The following is a 20,496-nucleotide window of genomic DNA, read 5'->3' as shown; positions in this document are numbered from 1 at the left end:
TCACTTCATAGGATGGCCCTAACATGCATTTGGTGCTAGGCTCTGTGATGGTTGTGTATCTTTCTGTGTAGTTGTCTGTGGGCCAACTGCCCTCTTCCTTCTCATTGAGGGCAAGCAGCATGTGAAAGCAGAGCAGGCTGTAGTGGAAGGCAGAGGATTTCCCAGAGGTGAGGGGAGTGGCCGGGTCCACTAGGTGAGAGGTGGACACAGAGGACGCTGTCTCACCCAATTGTGGGGTGGACTGGTCGACCTTAATCTGCCTGACCCCATACAGGGAGGGACTGAGCAGGGCGTCCGCCTCTCCATTCTCCATCCTTCCATCTGGGGCACCTGTCACCCTTGCCAGGCCTCCCCCAAAGTGAGTTCAGCTCAATCCCTGAATGTGAAAGGGCATGGGGGGGACCCTCACTCCAATGCCCCCTGACTCCCAGTGACAGGAACTGGTGGACAGGACCTGATCTCAGGACGGTGGCCACAGCTGCAGAACATAGATCTGTTTCAAGAAAAGTTGGGAATGCAGTTTTTTGTATGAGCCCCTATTCCAAAAGGTGCAGTTTATTCACATTGTGGCAAAGACTCCTTCAGGAGTAACATAAGTGGGTAAAGTCAGGGCCAAACTGGGCCATTTCCTCATCCAATCTCTCTGAGACATGTGGACAGAACCAAGTCTCAGCCTAAAGGACAGTAGTCTGTCTCCATTCTTGTTCTTTGGGATTTTTTCATCATCGAATAAAAGGATATGTACATTGGGGCAATCTTCTCGAGATACAATATTCCAGTTGCACCCATGTGATGATGACAGTGACCCTCAGGGAGGGAGCAGACAGATGGGGAGCAGGGAATTCTGAAAACCAAACCGGTGACAGAGATGCTAAGCCTTTCCTTCATGGTACTGACACCCCTCCTCAGGCGGCCTGCAGGCCAGGCATCTGCTGACCTTTACCACTTGAAGTCCTGGCTGCTGGCTGGCTGCCCTGCCCCTCCCCCCATCCCCCAGCCACTCCTGGTACAGCTCCTGCACATGGGCACTGGCCTCTGGGACCACACCAGGATGGCAGCATAGATGCCTTACATCTGCCGCAGCAGTGCCCTGTCTTCACACCCATCATCCACCTGGGCCTGGCCCCTGATGCTTAGGCATCCCCGGCACAGGCCAGGACCTCCACGAAGTGGCAGGGGATCTTGCCACTCTTCAGCTTCAGGACCACGTTCTGGATGTTCCGAAAGCCGTAAGCAACCGCAAAGCGTAGCAGAACCTCTCCGTCCCTTTCAAGGGTGACCTCCTGGAAGTCTTTGTTCCTCAGGGTGCGGTAGGTGAGCACCCCCACGTCCTTGTTGAACGGCTCCTTGGCCATTGGCCATGTGCCTGAAGATGTGCACCAGGTACCCGTTGGAGCTGGCACCCTCGTGGAGCCTCACCTCCTTCTCTTTCATGTCTCCAAGCAGAGTGTCCACGGTGGTGGCGTTCAAGGCGAGGTCACTTTTCTCCATTACCTGACAGTTTCACCTGAGGCTAACACACAGTCAGCCCCTGGGAACTCTGCAAAGCTGTGGGACCATCTTCTCAAAGGGCCTCTAGTTTCTTGTCATAACACGAGGCCACAATGACGTGGAAAATCTTGTCTGGAGACAGGTTCTGCCGTCTGGTGAAGTAATCCTTCACCAGAGAGCCCATGATCTGCTGGGGAGACTTGGCCGTGCAGAGGTGGGGCTGATGGGGTGACCCAGCACGCACTTTGCATATCTGTCTCAGCCGGGGCAGGTGGAGGTCAGCATGGGTAGCTAGGGCTCTTCCTCACGGTGCCGGCAGTACCAATGCACAAATTCCTTCTGACTCTCCAGGATGCTGAAGTCCGCAGCTATCTTCATGTCAAAGACAGTGCGCCCCTAGGCTTTTGAGGAAGCCACAGAGCCTTCTGGATGCATCAGTGACACTGAGGCTGAATTTAGCAGCAAAATAAGGCAGAGACTGAGGACACACGGACACTGCCAGCACCTTGTGCTGTGAGGTATCACATTTCTTATTAAGGTTCAGAACACGGAAGAAGTCCTTCGTGTTCTGTTGAGAAACTTGGATTCCTTCCTCTGCAGTCACACCACTGTCACACGCTAGGCAGTCACTCAGAAATATATTGGCATCGGCCAACTTATGGAATTCTCCCTTCTCTCCGTTCTCCTGAGCCAGATTCTGGACATTGACTGCGGCATTCTCTTGGTAATCGGTTTTTGTTTCTTTACTGGTCGCCCCTGGCGCTGCTGGCGGATGCTTTTATATCCTTTCTTCCTTGTGGAGCATCTAGGGAGGGGAAGCGGCCGAGGTGCCCAAGGCTGAGTTCCAGGAGTCCATCAGCGCTGTCAGGATTGTGCCAGCGGCACTGGTCCGTTGGTGCCTGGCCCATTCTCTGGAGATTGAACCTGCTGGACTACAGCGGGACTGAGTGGCTGCCCCGGCGGTGGTGGGCCTCCTGACAGGGTTGGTCAGGACCCGTGCTTCTGATGTGGGTGCGCAATGACCACCAGGGGGCAGGTCCTGCATTGAGTGTCTGCCCCCTGGTGGTCAGTGCACTTCAAAGCAACTGGTCCACCAGTCATTCTGATCATTCCGCTGTTCGGCTGCTGGGTTTTATTATATAGGATAGATAATTCAAATGTTTAACACATTTTTTCTACATTATAAACAATTGTTAAGTTTACATCACTTATAATTACTTTAAAATTTCAATTTTCTTTGGCTGGTTTACTCTGTGAATTTACTATTATAACTGAATAATAAAATTTTACATTATTGGTTAATTGCATTTAAAAGCAATAAATTGCTTCTGTGCAATTTTTTCTCCTTAAAACAGTATTTTGAATAGCTTAGCTGGTTGATTAAAATCAATATTTCTTGCTAGTTCTAGAAAATTAGCAAGGCTTAAAAATCTATGTGCAGATTGGTATTACTATAGATATATAAAAATAAAACAATATACATTGACCAAATCTTCTCAGGAATCATATGTAAGTGATATTTATATATATGATCTTCCCTGTCACCTAAGCTTTATATTTTTAATATGACAAATTCTTATCCTTGAAATAAAATTTTCATAGATGTTACAGCTAATAAATTTTAGTTTGTATGAAACATTAATTTCAGTGTTTGTTAAATAAAGTTGCTTAAATAAAGAGTCTGTGTTAGACAGTTCATTGGGCACATGGAGGCAGGACTACACAATTTCGGCAATTTCCTAAATGGTAAAACTAATCAGGGCCAGAGACATCCCATCATTGGTATGAAAGCCTTTCTGCAACTCCCAGGATGTGGGCTCAGTGGCTGTCTTCACCATGCTATTCTACCAGATGGAACATTTCCAGTGCTCACCATTGCTTACTTTTACTTTCAACCTTCGTACTGGCCTATGATACTTTGATACAGAGCATCATGGATAAAAGTTAATATTTATTACTTCTGAGATGGTATTTATAACAATATAATATTTGTTACAGAGTAGTTAAGTGGCATTCAATGAATATGTCTGCACTCTTAGATGACTTTGGGAAAACTGTATTATTTGGCTCTAATATGCCTTTTTATAAAATCCTCACTGATTGTCTTAAAAAATCTTAACTGACAAACAATAAGGACAATTGTCATTCTGCAGTCACCAGTATCACCCATGGTTTTTCTTTCATGACTCCCAACTAGAAAGTTCAAATATTAGTGTTCATGATTCTTTACCTAACCCAAAATTCAGAATTAATCATAATCATCAACTTATTAACAAACCCTAATGATAAAGAAACAGCGATAATTACTATTTTAATTGATCTTTAAATGACTTAGACAACTCTTTCAAATTGAGATATTATTCTTTATGTTCTACTTGTTTGGTTTTTGAAGGTTTCCCAAAGTTATCTGGGAAGCTGGAATATGAATTATTAACAGTCATCTTGGGAGATTATAACTGAGGCAGGTCCATTCAATTCTTTCAACTTTACTTTAACTTGAGGAAAAAAAACACACACACAAAATAAGTGCCAGAGAGGACAAATGAACCTCAAATCCCAGTTCTATCACTTTCTAGTTGTGAAATAATGAGGCCTATATCGTCTTGATTCTAATAAGTCTTAACTCACAGAAATCTCTTATCCCCGTGGTCGGCAAACTGCGGCTCGGGAGCCACATGCAGCTCTTTGGCCACTTGAGTGTGGCTCTTCCTAAGCCTTAGGAGTGTCCTAATTAAGTTAATAACAATGTACCTACCTATATAGTTTAAGTTTAAAAAATTTGGCTCTCAAAAGAAATTTCAATCATTGTACTATTGATATTTGGCTCTGTTGACTAGTGAGTTTGCCGACCACTGTCCTAACCCTATTTACCGATCTGTAAAATGTGATAAAACTTCTTATTTCATAGTTTTTGAGATTTAAGTGTGAAGTCATTGTAAAGTTACATTTCATTTCATAGGTTTCTTAGTAAATGGTAGCAATTTTTAGTAGTGTTGTTAATTGTAATAAAATATAACCCAATTATATGTCAAAAATCCTATTCCAGTAGGTGTTTCCCATAAGCACACTATAACATATGTTGTCTTGAATTACATGCACTTGTGAATTTTCCAGGCTAGATAAGCTGAGTGGACATTTAATTCTCTGCCTCCCTCCGATCCCCTTATTCTGACACCTAGCACAGTGGTAGATGCTCCTTAAAGAGATGTTGATTGAATTGTTCAAATAATTATATCATGGGTGATCATCTCATAGAAAAGAAGGAGGCTGACCAGATTAAATCATTCCTTTTATTTCTTACTAGTGTCCTGGTGCACAGACTCATGTACATTAAAAGGAAATTAATTAGAAGAAATATTTTAATATCACTATTTGCCTTTCTCTATGTTAGAAGTCTCAACCAAATTCATGATCAATAATGACAGGTCAAAACACATGCATGTGATTGGTGCCAGTGAGAGCTTAATATGTATTGGCATGCGCGAGTCAACTTAGCCATATATATATATATATATATATATATATATATATATATATATACTAATTATATATATATATACTAATAAAAGACAAACATGCAAATTGACTGTACCTTCTCTACACCTTAAGCCACACCCACCAGCCAATCAGATCGACTATATGCAAATTAACCCAACCAAGTTGGCAGCCAGCAGCCAGGGAGCTGGAGTGAGCAGGAGGCTTGGTTGCCCCAATGATGGAGCAAGCCAACTTCCCACCTGACACGGCGGCTCTAAGCGCCACTCAAAGCAACAAAGTTCCAATTATAGAAGGTAAATAAATTCCAGAATAAAAAAAAAGAAAAAAAGGAGAGGCTGGGAGCTTCCATCGCCGGGGGCGTGGGGGGGGGGTTGGCCAGCCTGAAAATGGCCCTCAGCCCCTCACCCAGACTGGCCAGGCACCCCAGTGGGGACCCCCACCCTGAAGGGGGTGTGACCAGTCTGCAAACAGCCATCAGCCCCTCACCCAGGCTGGCCAGGCACCCCAGCAGGACCCCCACCCTGATCTGGGACACCCTTCAGGGCAAACCAGCCAGCCCCCACCCATGCACCAGGCCTCTATTCTATGTAATAAAAGAGTAATATGCAAACTGACCCTAAAGCAGAACCACTGGGAATGACTGGTCACTATGACACACACTGACCACCAAGGGACAGACGCTCAATGTAGGAGTTGCCCCCTGGTGGTCAGTGCACTCCCACAGGGGGAGCACTTTTCAGCCACAAGCTAGGCTGATGGCTTCCAGCAAAACAGAGGTGACGGGAAATTCTCTTGCGTCCTCAGCAGCATTAAGGATGTCCGACTGCAGCTTAGGCCTGCTCCCCGCTGGCAAGTGGACATCTTCCAAGGGCTCCCGGGCTCCTAGAGGGATGTCTGATTGCCAGCTTAGGCCCAATCCCCCAGGGAGTGGGCCTAAGCCAGCAGGTGGTCATCCCCCGAGGGGTCCCAGACTGCGAGCGGGCACAGGCTGGGCTGAGGGATACCCCCCCCCCCGGCGCCAGTGCACAAATTTTTGTGCACTGGTCCTCTAGTGTGTGTGTGTGTGTGTGTGTGTGTGTGTGTATAAACTTGTTTAATTAGACTTGCTTTCTGATTTAGCTAAACTTTTTCCAGCCCAGTAAATATCAACACAAAGCAGATTTTTATTGTAGATCATGCAGGGAGAACATAGGGTAAAATATTTAGCTGCAGCAGTGTTTGACTATATTCTGCACAGTGAGAAAACCTGAAGTCATTTACAAGTTCCACAACTTCTTACTTCTTTTCAGTCGGATCAAGTTTCTAAACTTTCTAAATCTCCATTGTCTTGCTAATGAAAAGAAAATAGAATCCTACCAAGTCTCCTATCTACCTACTCCAGGACATCTGTGAGGATCAAATGAGATGAGGCATGGGAAAACGCTTCACAAACATTTGGTTAAACTGTAAAATGTTTGCATCTGGCTATAAAGAAAGTCATATTCCTGGGGTGAAGAAACTCCAAGGAGGCTAGTCACTAGACTAGGGAGAGGAAGCTTGGAGTTGCTACATGACGTCATTACCAGGCACCCATAGCAACTGTTTCTGGGCTGGGCTTGGCTGTGGTCCACATTTCGTGCCATGGGGCCTTGGCAGCGTTGGCTGTGATTTGGTGGGGAGTCGCTCCAGGGTGGTGGCGGGGCCTGTGTCCCACTTGGGGGAAGCCGAGTGTTGGTTTGTTGGCACCAGGTCTGTGGTGCCGTTTATTTTTAAATGGCCAGTGGGCATCATGGCAGCTCCTGTGTTGAGCATCTGCTCCCCTGATGGTCAGTGCCTGTCATAGCTACTGGTCAGAGGGAAGGACAGATACTGAGCCTTTTATATATATAGATTCAGTCTGTTAGTCTTGTAAAAGCACAGCCTAAATAATATAATAAGTTTTTAAAAGTTATGCCATAAATAACCTTACTTTTGTAGCTATCATTCAGGCTGCTCTGAAATAAAGAACCAAAGGGACCTTAGTATTAAGATAAAGAGAAATAAAACTGCAGCATGAACCATCAGGGCAGTTAAATAAAAGAGCAAGCCTGGCGTCGGGAGCTTAGGTTGGAATTATGGCTCTAAAATAGTGATCATTGTGGATGTCTTCAATCACTTACCCTGCCCCGGGTTGTGTGTATTCTTGGTAAAATTAGGACAATGGATGAGTCATGTGCCAAAGTCTTGCTCAGCCCCAATTTGGCAGTTTTAGTTATGAATAAGAAAACCCAAAAACATGTGAATTTTAAACCCTTAATATGTGAACAAAGTTACAGCAACAAAACCTTTTGCAACTGAGATTTCTGGGGAAATTTATCCAATTAAATGACCACAGACAGTCCTCATTTATGCCTCAATCGTGGTGTCTCATCTGGTTTAGCATTTTGCCTGGATTTGTTTTAATTCAATTTAATTAGCAAGTGAAGTATATCTCCATTATAGCTTCTGCACAGTCTTATCTGGTAGTGTGTATGATACCTGTGCTCTGGGGAGAGATTTCACTTTTGTTGCATAAAAAAATATGAAAAAGAACCAACAATAACCTGTCTATTTTCCCAAGAGAACTAGAGGCAAGGCAATGGAACCCTTTTCTCTTGACCAGCAGTGCAGGAGCTTGCTCACCTTTTAAATAAGTGCTTTCTGATTTGTGTGAAGTCTTGGCTAGTAGTAGGATAACACACCCTCTGTCATCCACTTGAAGTGCAAGCCAGCTGTGCTATCTGCTAAGACCTGCCAGACACAAAAGCTACCAGGGTGCTTCTTGGCAGGGTCAGTGGAAACATAGACAGTTATGTTAAGGGTGCATAAAATATGTGAGTGAAATAGAGGCTAAGCAGTCTTGCCCTAGAATGCATTTCCTGAAAGCTTTTGCTACAGTGCTTTTACCAGTTTTTACATGGTGAAAGTCTCAAGGCTGTTCATTTTCTTGTTTGGTGACACTATACTATCTTGGTTTTGTTATATTCTATTTTTAAGGAAACATTTATTTTAAGGTAGACTTACATTTATAGAAAAGTTGTAAAGTTAGTACAGAAAGTTTGCAGATAGATACAACCAATTCAACTTACCCCTATTATCAATAAGTTGTATTATATATAAGACATTTCTCACAATTAATGAACTCATATTAACACTTTGTTTTAATTAAAATCTATACTTTAGTATTTTCTTAGTTTTTAAATAATGTCTTTTTTCCCCCCAAGATCCTTTCTGGGATATCATTATACATTATCATCCTGTCTCAGTCTTTTCTTGGCTGTGATGGTTTCTTGTATTGTTTTTGTTTTGATGGCCATGATGTTTTTTTCAAAAGTACCAGGTACTAATATTCTGTAGAATGTTCCTTAATTGGAATGTATTTGATGTCATTTTCTCCTGATTAGATCAGGGGTATGGGATTGTAAGATGAAGACTGTAATGTGTTATTTTCATAACATCATATAGATTATGTATTATCAAAATGACTTTATTTCTGTTAATTATAATCATGAGATAGTTTATGTCAGGTTTATCCATTGTACAGTTTCTCTTCTTTCTCCCTGTGGAAAAAAGGTACTATGTACAGTACACACTTAAAAAGTGAAAAGCTATGTTCTACCATCTTGATGACAGAGTATATCAATTCTGGGTGATTCTTCTGCATGGGAGATTCATCAGTTTTCCCCCACTTAGTTATTATTTATTCATTTAAGTCAGTATTAGCTCATGAACATTCAATTTATATGATGACTTATAATTCAACACTACTTTTTTTACTTACCATAGTTGTGTTGAATTCTATCTTTGGCCATTGAGATCTTTCCCCTCTATGGATATCACTCTCATTTTGTTTATTTTGAGTGTTTCCTTACTTTCTGGCACTACAAGGTCATCCTATATATTATTTCCTAGGCCAGTATTGGAATCAAAGAGTTCTGATTCCTTATGTTGGAAAATAGTATTAGAAACCGAGATCTAGGTGCTACATGTGTTCATTCCTACTGCAGTATCACTGCTTCTAGGCATTCTCAGAGGACAGAACAAGGAAATATATGTTTGGATACTACCATATACACATATACATATCTGTAAGTACTTATAAACATTATAAAATTTTGTGTGTGTGTGTGTGTGTGTGTGTGTGTGTGTGTGTGTTTTCATCTGAATCTATACTAAGATAAACATGGATACATATTGATGTTTTTAACTCTAATCCATAACCATATAGATCATTTTCCTTGATTGTCTCTTACTTCCCAATTTAGCAGTACAACATCTGGCTCCCACCATTCACCATGAATTTACTTAATTTTAAGTTCATTATACAGATATAGTGACTTCAAATTATTAGTTCACTAGAGGCCCCGTGCACAAAATTTGTGCACTGGGGCGGGGGGGGGTGTCCCTCAGCCCAGCCTGCACCTGCTCCAGTCTGGACCCCTCGAGGGATGTCCGACTGCCCATTTACGCCTGATCCCTGTGGCCTAAATGGGCAGTCAGACATCCCTCTCACAATTCAGGACTGCTGGCTCCCAACTGCTCGCCTGCCTGCCTGCCTGCCTGATTGCCCCTAACCACTCCCCTGCCAGTCCAATCGATGCCTAACAGCTCCCCTGCCATCTAGATTGCCCCCAATGGCCTTGCCCTGCCATCCTGGTCGCTCCCAACTGCCCTCCCCTGCCAGCCTGGTCACCCCCAATGGCCCCCCCCACCAGCCTGGCCAACCCCAACTGCCCCCCCCCCGCCAGCCTGGTCACCTCCAACTGCCCTTCCCTGCTGGCCATCTTGTGGCCACATGGGTGTGGCCATCTTTGACCACATGGGGGAGGGCATCTTGTGTGTTGGAGTGATGGTCAATTTTCATATCACCTCTTTATTAGATAGGATACCCCTATGGGAAAAACTTTATCAACCAGAATACATTTCTTATGTAAAACTCCTTTTGCCTTTTGTCTTATAGACTCTACCTATTTCCAAAGTTACTTGGTTTAGTGCTTTTGCTCCTCACCACTCCAGTAAGACTGTCCTATATAATAAAAGCCCAGTGACCAGAACAGCGGAACAACCAGAATGACCAGAGACCAGAACAACTGTGACCCCTCACCCCGGCCAGCCCCGCCACCCAGCAGGGACCCCTACCGCAATTGGGAGCGGGGCCGACCTGCAAACCCTCTGCTATCCCTGTCCCCCAGTGGGAACCCCCACCCTGATCGGGGGCATAACTGGCCTGAAAACCACCTGTGGCCCCTCGCCCCGGCTGCTCCTGCCCCAAGCAGGGACCCTCACCTTGATCCAGGGCCCCCATCAGGACAGGCCAACCAGCCCCCACCTGTGCACCTGGCCTCTATCCTATATAGTAAAAGTGTACTATGCGAATTGACCCTAACGGCAAAATGACCAGAATGACCGCTTGACCAATCACTATGAGACGCACTGACCACCTCTCAGTCCCTTTCCTGTCCTGAAGGCTCTGATGCCCTATGGCAAATGGGGAACCAGAGGTGGGTGGCAGGGGATGCAGGTGGTGCCAGGCCAAGGCCCCCACCCCACCAGTTGCCCCGCACACATAGGGCAGTCCGCAGATGGGGCAGGGTTGGTGAGCAGGCAGAAATGGCTGACCTCTCGGTCCCTTCCCCCGGCCATCAGGCTCCGATCACCTGATGGCAAATGGGGAACTGGGGGTGGGTCACGGTGGGGAGCAGGAAAGATGGCCCTGATCACAGGCCAGACTTAGGGACTGTATCCATACACAAATTTCATGTGCTGGGCCTCTAGTTTCCTATATTCATGATATAGTCAAATTCTTTTATCAGAGTCTGATTTAAATCCTGGGATAACCTGACCTCCTAAATGACTTTTTAAATTTGTATGCATTAGGGTTTCCTCTTTCTGTTGTAAAATGCTGTGGGTTTTGATACATGCATAGTGTCATGTGTCCACCATTACAATATCATACAGAATAGTTTCATAAAGTTTCTCCTATGCTTCATCAATTCAACCCATTCCTCATTCCCCACCTGACAAACACTCTGTTTATTGTCTCTATAGTTTTTCCTTTGTCAGTAGTTTATTCAAACAGGCTTCTTTCACTTAGCAATATGTATTTAAGTTGCGTCTATACATTCATATGGCTTGATAGCTCAATTCCTTTGTATAGTGAATAGTCTTCTATTGTATAGAACAGCAATTTTCAACTGGTGTGCCATAAAAATTTTTACAACATACAACACTTGACTATTTTAGTCATGGACATTGACCTCTTTTCCCTTAGATTCTCAAATTAAAAATGACAGCATCTAACATAACAATAGCATTCTATGTAAATAAATAAAAATTATACCTTTTTTTCAGATCAACAAAAAAAAAATGTTTTTCGTGTGCCACAGATTTTTAGCAACTCCTTTATGTGTGCTCTGAGATGAAAAAAAAAAAAGTTACAATTGCTGGTATAGAGGAACAGCAGCTTATTTTTCCATTCACCTATTAAGAATATCTTAAAGACTATGAGTAAAGCTGCTATAAACATTCACATGTATTTTTGTAGGGATATTAAATTTAAAATCAATTGGATAAATATGTGTGATTGCTAAATCATACAGTAAGACAACGTATGAAACTGCCAAACTGTCTCCCAGAGCATAAACAATTTTGCAGTCTCATCAGCAATGAGTGAGAATTTATATTGCCCTGCATTCTCCCCAGCAATTGGATTGTCAAGTTTTTGGATTTTAGCCATTCTAATAGATGTGTAGTAATATCTCATTGTTTTAATTTGCATTTTTCTAGCACCAAATTATATTGATCAGGTTTTTATATTCTTATTTGCCATCTGTATATCTTTTTGTTGAGATATTCAGCTCTTTTGCTTAGCTTCAATTGGATTGCTTTTCTATTGTTGAATTTGAAGAGTTCTCTGAATATTTTGGATGTAATTCTATTATTAGATATGTGTTTTATAAACATTATCCCAATCTGTGGCTTATCTTTTTATACTCTAAAAGTATCTTATGCAGAACAGAATATACTTAATTTTAATAAAGTTCAAACTATTGATTTTTTTCTTTATGGATCATGGTTCTGGTGTCATCTCTAAAAACTCATCACAAAATCCAAGATCACTTAGATTTTTCCCCCTATATTTTGTTTTCAAAGTTTTATAGTTTTGCATTTTAGTTTATATCTATGATCTATTTTTAGTTCAGTTTTATTATAAGGAGTAAAGTCTGTGTCTAGGTTCATGTCTTTTGTTTATAGACATACAATTATTCCATCACCATTTTGTAAAAAGACTCTTTTATTCCATTGAATTCCCTTTGCCCTTATGTCAAAAATCAGTTGATTGTACTTGTGTGAATTTACTAGACTTTTATTCTGTTACTTCAATGTGTAACTATTCTTTTGTCAATAGCATTCTGTCTAGATTGCTTTACCTTAATAGTAAGTCTTGAAATTGGGCAGTATGAAGAATTTTGTTCTACTTATTCAGTGTTGTGTTAGCTATTCTTAAATTTTTGGCCTTTCATATAAATTTTGTTGATATGTATAAAATAGCTAGTTGGGGTTTTGATTGAATCTACAGATAAAGTTGGAAGAGGCAACATATTAACAATATTAAGTCTTCCAACCCATGAACAGAGAATATCTCCCTTTTTTATCTAGATCATTGCTTTCTTTCATCAGTGTTTTATAGTTTTCTGCATAAAGTTCCTATGTTTTCTTAGGTTTATACCCAATTACTTATATTTTTTGATGCTCTTATAAGTGTTATTTTTATTCCCAATTCTAATTTTTCATTGTCGGCATATAATAAAATGACTGATTTCTCTATATCAACTTTTTAGCTTACAACCATACTCGCTTACTAGTATGAGTTCTTTTGTAAATTTTTTTTAGGGTTTTTGTACATAGATAATTATGTCATCCTACAAATACACTGTAATTTCTTTCTTTCCAAGATGTGTAATGTTTATTTTCTTTCCTTGTATTGTTTCAGTTACAAAGGACTACTTATATGTTGAACATGAGTAGTAAGAGACATCCTTGCCTCTTCCAAGTCTCCAAGAAAAACGTAAGTCTCTCTCTCAGTGTCACATGTGACATTAGCTGTCAATTTTTTTCAGATGATCTCTAACAAGTTGAAAAAGTACTCTTTAATTTCTAAGATTGATGAATTTTTATCAAAAGTGGGTATTGGATTTTGGTATTGATTTGATCATTTAAGAAAAAAAATCCTTACTTGGTTGGCAAGATTGTATTACATTGACTTGGTTTTGAATGTTGTACCAGACTTGCATACCTGGAAAAAATTCCACTTGGTACTTGGTCATAGTATATAATTCCTTTTACACATGGTCAGATCTGTTTGATCTTTTTTGTTGTCTGTCGTTTGTGTGATTGGTTTTTCAGGATTGTTGTTTCTATGTTCATGAGAAATATTTGTCTATGGATTTCCTTTTCTGTGATATGTTTATCTGATTTTGATATTAGGGCAATTATAGCCTCACAAAAGAGTTAGGAAGTGTTTCCTTGGCTTTGATATTTAGAAGAGACTATGGAGAATTGGTATCATCTCTTAAAAGTTTGGTAGAATTTAGTTGTAAAATCATTTGGGTGCAATGCTTTATGTTTTTTTCTAAGTTATTAATAATTGATTCATCTTAAAAAATAAATAAAGGCTTCCTTAAATAATCATCAGGGATCATCCATGTCTTGTAACTTTTTCAGCTGAAATCTACTGTTCTTATACTGTAGTATTATTGGTGTGATTGATGAAGTATAGAGAAAAGGCAGTGTTCTGTATTTTTGTAATTAAATATCAGTCCAGTATTTTAGTGGGCTTATGTTCCTGGTCTGTATCATCACTAGTATTTCTTGGCTCTCCTGCATCCCTCTGGTGATACAAGAAGACAAAAGGAGGTGGGAACAAATTCCAGAGCTTTACTTTGAGCTCATGAATTGGAGGCAAGAAAAAAACAAACAGACTATTATTGGCAAATTTCTACTTCAAAGCTCTGAAAAACTGATGTAACATTGGTATCATTTGAAACTTTGTGAAGTTTCTTATCTGCTAATGGAATCAGTGAATTAATAGTTACTATGTCCTTTGAAATGAATATATATGAAATTAATTAAGAAGATATCTTACAACCTAAATAAAAAGTGTTTCTTTACCCAGTGGTATAAAAACTTTTTGGAGAGGCACTAGTAAATAGTTTTTACTAAATTGAAACGTAATAAATTAAGAAAGTCTATAGTTTGGCAGCATTGAAATTTGATGTATTAATAAATGTATCATAAACACAGATACGATTTTGGAGACTTTTATTAGTAACCTAGAGGCCCGGTGCACAAAATTCGTGCATGAGGGGGTGTCCCTCAGCCCAACCTGCACCCTCTCCAATCTAGGACCCCTCGAGGGACATCCCTCTCACAATCTGGGACTGCTGGCTCCCAAAAGCTCACCTGCCTGCCTGCCTGATCACCCCCTAACCCAGGGGTGGGCAAACTTTTTGACTCGAGGGCCACAATGGGTTCTTAAACTGGACCGGAGGGCCAGAACAAAAGCATGGATAGAGTGTTTGTGTGAACTAATATAAATTCAAAGTAAACATCATTACATAAAAGGGTACGGTCTTTTTTTTTTTTTTTTAGTTTTATTCATTTCAAACGGGGCGGATCCAGCCCACAGGCCGGTAGTTTGCCCACGCCTTCCCTAACCACTCCCTGCCAGCCTGATCAATGCCTAACTGCTCCCCTGCTGGCTTGATTGTCCCTAACTGCCCTTCCCTGCAGGCCTGGTCACCCCCAACTGTCCTCCCCTACCAGCCCAATTGCCCCCAACTGCCTGCCCCTGCTTGCCCAGTCACCCATAACTGCCTTCCCCTACCGGCCTGATCTCCCACAACTGCCCTCCCCGGCAGGCCATCTTTGACCACATGGGGGCGGCCATCTTTTGCATTAGAGTGATGGTCAATTTGCATATTACTATTTTATTAGATAGGATTATTTACCAAATAAATATGCTCTTAATTTAGACGGAATACAGTACTTGCATAGTATTTGAGATAAAATATTTAAATATTTTATTTGAAATAAATTAGACTTTCATAAAATTCTCCATTTAGCCTAGTTTGCTCTAAGGTTATCAGATATGTTAGCTCTTAGGTAAGCAATGTTTTCTATTTACAATGTTATGATAACAGAAAAATGATAATTGAAGATGTATACATTTGGTTACCCATTAGATGCAACTTTAAAGATTTAGACATGTTTTGGAAAAAAAATAATAACCCATTTACCAAAAAATACACTATATTTTTCAGAAACTTTCTTTTAAAACTAATAGCATTAGAGACAACTATGACTAAGAAATTAAAGTTTGTGAATATGTAACTAGAATATTTTTTGTTCTAGATTATTTTTAATGTTCTGAACAATTTACATGAACATTTAATAAAAATTTATTTAATGTACATGGATATTAAGAAAATTACTATTGCTGGGGTCCAACCCCAGCAGGTCCAGGGGTCCCCAAAGGTGTGGACGGAGTCGGCGAAGAAGGAATAACACAGAGACAGCGTTCAGTTCATCAGCAGCCTAGCCAGGATCTCTAGCCAAGTTCTGGTCAGGATCTCCAGCCTGGTTCTGTGTCCATGTTCTCTTGCTAGGTTCTCCAGCCAGGTTCTGTAGCCATGTTCCCTCGCTAGGTTCTCCAGCCAGATTCTGTCCAGGTTCTCCAGCCAGGTTCAGTCACCAGGTTCTAGTCAGGTTTTCTTGCCATGTTCTGTCCAGGTACTGTAGCCAGGTTCTGTCTCTAGCTTCTTCAGCCAGGTTCTCTCGCTAGGTTCTGTCTCTAGGTTCTGTGGCCAGTTTCTGTCCAGGATCTTTTGCCATGTTCTCTCCAGCGAAGTTCTTCTGTCTCTAGGTTCTGTGTAGGTTCTGTGTCTAGGTTCTGTGTGTTGTTGTCCTGTTACATCTGTATTTATACCAGTTGATTCCAATCCTATCAATCTCTATTCCAAAGGTTAGGGCGTTTCTTATCTCCATTCCAGGGAGTAAAGATTATGTAGCTTAAGCATGATTGTTCATAGTTAAAGTGATTAATTACCCACCTGGCACTTAGTTAAGGGGTTTTATTCCCTCCCTAACTTCAGGGGAAAATCCCTACCTGGGGAAACAACCTTTCTCAGAGAGGTGACCTTGGTTAAAACACATAGTGCCAAGAAGGTGAGCAAACATATTAAGAACAGTATGCCATATATGCCAGGTCCCGTGAAACAGCAAGGATGGACCGGCTCCCGGCATACTATCTTTTATAAAAACAGTTTTGAAATAGAGCTATTTCTTAGATTACCATTATAATCAATCAACCAAATAAATAAATATTTAGAAAAAAATATTTGTGGTGGTTTTTCCATTATTTAAAGTTTTTTTTGTTTTGTTTTGTTTTGTTTTCTACAATAAATTGGGCAATTACTCCATTTATTTAGGCCATATACAAGCAACTCTAAAAAGTGGCATCTACAAATGTATTTGAAAATTATTTTTCTTGCACTTTAATATTTCATCATATGGAACTATTAGGAAGCACATATTACCTGGCAAGCTTTGTCAATTAAAACTAATCCTCCCAATATTCAATGCATACTCTCTTCAGATTAGTACACTTTTCTTTATAAGCATTGCAAGTTAGCCTATACAAAAACTGCTACTTTCCTCTCTTTGAATTTATCTTTGTCAACTGGGACTGCAACAATGTACATAGATTCAGGTCAGGTATTTGTAGCAAAAATAAAAATAGAAAGAGCCATATGTTTAAAATAATTAATGCTTATTTAACAATATGAACTCTATTCTAGATACAAAATATGATCCCATTGTGAGAATAGCTTGCACTTCAACTAAAACTCCTTTCTCCGGAAAGATTTAAAACTTTGCATCTTTAGAAAAAAATACAATTTTTCACACTAAGGAGATTAATGTCAGTACAGGGTTGGTAATTTACTACGGAAGGACAAAGAATTTCCAGCTTATTGCTGTACTCATCCACCAAAAGGAGAAAAGACACTAAGTTAGAATTTGTTCTCTTGTTGCACCTGCTTACTTGTGAAGCCAGATATTTAAACATCCCAACTTTTGGGTGCTTCCTTAAATATTAAAGTAGAGGGATTATTGGCAGGGAGTCCACAGACATCGGGGATGTAAAAACTGAAGTGCACTGTGCATTTGGAAAGCATAGTGTGCAGTCTGCTGATGGTGATGGATGATGATCCCCCTTCAGGCAACACTAGCCACTTGGCTGAATGGCAAATGGGGACTATCAGGCAAACTCAGAACTAAGCAGGCCGTCAAGGTAAGTAAGTAAAAAGAAAGGACACTAAAAGGGAATGGATTGTTAGGTGGAGGCTTGTAGTAAATGGTGTCAGTGGTAAATTAGGGTAGCTTGTTCAATGGTTAGAATTCCAGGGAGGAAAACAGATTGGAACACTCAGCATTATCAACTGCTACGTATTCATTCTTAAAGTGTTATGGTTTTAAATGCAACTTTCTATAAGAAATGCAACGTTAACATTTCAGAGGGTACATGTTAATATCTATTTTCAATTATTCTTTAGTATCTATGGAGTATCTCTGTCAAAAGAAATGCCTGTATTGGAGAGAATTAGGATAAAATACAGTCAGAGTTCAATAGAGTTGGATTTCACAAAACTTCTCTGGAGCAGTTTAATGGCACATGTATTACTGTCACCCAACTTCTATGACCTCTACCCACTCTGGGCTAGATGTTTCATATGCACTGTTTAAGATATTCCAAAATATATTTGGTTACATTCATTCATTGTATCAGTCAGTAAGTCAGTCAATGAGTGAAATATGTGCTAAATTCTGCCTATATGTAACTATGTGCTGGGCTTTGTAATAGGTGCTGGTGAAAAAGTTCCTGCCTTCAGGGAGATTTTCACCTAAATTAGTGACTTAGAAAACTTTTTATTTTCATTTCAACAACTGATTTTTTAATTTCTTTATTAAATACTAGAGGCCTGGTGCACGAAATTTGTGCATGCCCCCCACCCCCACATTGAACTACCCCTACCCCAGGCTTTCACCACCCTATTGTCTGTGTCCATGGGTGATGCATATATGCATACAAATTCTTTGGTTGATCTCTTCCCCACCCACCCACCCACCCACCTCCATCTTCCGTCTGAGATTCCACAGTCTGTTCCATGATTCTATGTCTCTGGATCTAGTTTGTTCATCAGTTTATTTTGTTTATTAGATTCTACATATGAGTGAAATCATGTGATACTTGTCTTTCTCTGACTGGCTTATTTTGCTTAGCACAATACTCTTCAAGTCCCTCCATGCTGTCTCAAAGGGTAAGATAACCATGGAGTAGATGTACCACAGCTTTTTATCCACTCATCTACTGATGGGCACCTGGGCTGTTTCTAGATCTTAGCTATTATAAATTTCAATGCTATGAACATGGGGGTGCATATATTCTTTCTTGGAGCTGTGGTGGAACAACATATAACAAAACAAATTTTATCATAGATTAATTAATATAAGCAAGAGTTGAGTTCCTCCCACAAATCAATGTTATAACAAATAGATGTTGAATGAAACTATGCTATTTGTAGATCTGCGGTATTGAATTCAGCTTAGTGTTTTATGTTTTTATTTTGATTTAATTATACTGTGCTTTTATCTTAATTTTTCAGAAGACCCCAAATCACATATGATATGGGTAGTTACTCTTAAGTGATTTTCTAGCATATTTCTTGTTCATACTCTTATCTGTGTGATCATTTTGGACCAATATAGGAAGTAACCCTGTGTATGTGACAAACCTCTACCCTCTGAACAAGGGTTAATAATTTTGATTAACAAAATTATTTCTGAATTCAGTGTTTTCCAAAAGAAAATTAATGCTTTTCTGAGACACAAGTTAATAACTTTTAAATGTTATTTTATTATAAAATATTTTATAAATGTATTTATAGAGAGGCAAAGCAACAATTACAATAACTGAAAATATAGATGCAGAAATTATCTTCTTTCAAAGCATTTGGTCTTGACCTAGAAATCATGCTGTAAATGTGTCTGTCTCTAAGAACACATTCTGTACAATAGAATTATTTTCAGTGCAACATTGAATGTATCTCAGTGCCTTTAAACCTCAAAGAAAATCTCGTGATAAGATACTGTTCCAGTGTGAGGGTGCATGTGTCTGCTTAAATCTGTTGGCTAGTCTCTGTTAACTCTCTACTGCTGCCCTTTGCTTCCACCTCTCTTAGTTTACTGAGCTGCTCAAGAAGAAACATTTTGATACACAGAGGGCTTCTCCATTTCTTGCCTGTGAGTAACCACTCTGAATCATTCGCACTTGAGGAAACATTAAAATTCCATAGACTCTGACTTGCTGGGTATGACTGTTTAGAGTACAGTTATTAGGTACATTGGTCACATTTTTTTAAGAGAATCATAGAATCTCATTCAATATATAGGCATACCTCAGAGATATTGCGGAATTAGTTCTAGACCACTACAAATAGTAAATATCACATAGCAATAAAACAAAGTCACGTGAATTTTTTGCTTTCTTAGGGCATAAAAAGTTAGGTTTACACTATACTATCATCTATTAGATGTGTAATTGCATTATGTATAAAAACAATATATGTAACTTTATTAAAATATTTTATTGCTAAAAATCGCTAACCATCATCTGAGCCTTCATTGAGTTATAATCTTCCTGTTGGTAGAGAATCTTGCCTCTATGTTGATGGTTGCTGACTGATCAGAGCGGCAGTTGCCGAAGGTTGGATGTGGCAGTTTCTTAAAATAAGGCAGTGGTGAAGTTTGCTGCAATGATTGACTGTTCCTTTCAGGATCCACATCTCCGTAGCATGCAAGTTATTTGATAGCACTTTACTCACAGTAGAACTTCTTTCTAAATTGGAGTTAATTTTCTTAAACCTGGCCACTGTTGTATCTACCAGGTTTATGAAATATTCTAAATCACTTGTTGTTATTTCAACACTCTTCATAGCATTTTCCCCAGGAGTAGATTCTATCTCAGGGACACTCCTAGGGATGTTGCACTAGCAGGCATGGAAACAACATGAATCTCATTGTACATCTCCATCTAGGCTGACCAAGTGCACTGTCAGTGGGCAGAAATATTTTGAAAATATTCTTTTTTTCTAAGCAGGCCTCAACAGTGGGCTTAAAATATTCAGTGAGTCATGTCGTAAACAGAGGTGCTATCATGCAGCCTTTGTTGCTTTTAGAGAGCACACAGAGTAGATTTAGCATAATTCTTAAGGGCACTAGCTAGGGAAGTGGTTCTCTACCTTCCTAATGCCCCGACCCTTTAATACAGTTCCTCATGTTGTGGTGACCCCCAATTTCATTGTTACAAATTGAACGTAATTAAAGCATAGTGATTAATCACAAAAACAATATGTAATTATATATGTGTTTTCCAATGGTCTCAGGTGACCC

At 40.1% G+C, this 20,496-nt stretch overlaps 1 pseudogene; it reads right to left on the bottom strand.

Moving 5' to 3' along the window:
• Positions 1-536: 536 nt before the first annotated feature.
• LOC118660754 overlaps positions 537-20,496 on the bottom strand; it is a 100,338-nt pseudogene continuing 80,378 nt past the window's right edge.

The sequence above is a fragment of the Myotis myotis genome, unplaced genomic scaffold (assembly GCF_014108235.1).
Source record: "Myotis myotis isolate mMyoMyo1 unplaced genomic scaffold, mMyoMyo1.p scaffold_m19_p_1, whole genome shotgun sequence".
In the NCBI taxonomy this organism is placed as follows: domain Eukaryota; kingdom Metazoa; phylum Chordata; class Mammalia; order Chiroptera; family Vespertilionidae; genus Myotis; species Myotis myotis.
The sequence above is the reverse complement of the archived record's forward strand: the minus strand, read 5'-3'. Positions and strand labels throughout refer to the sequence as shown.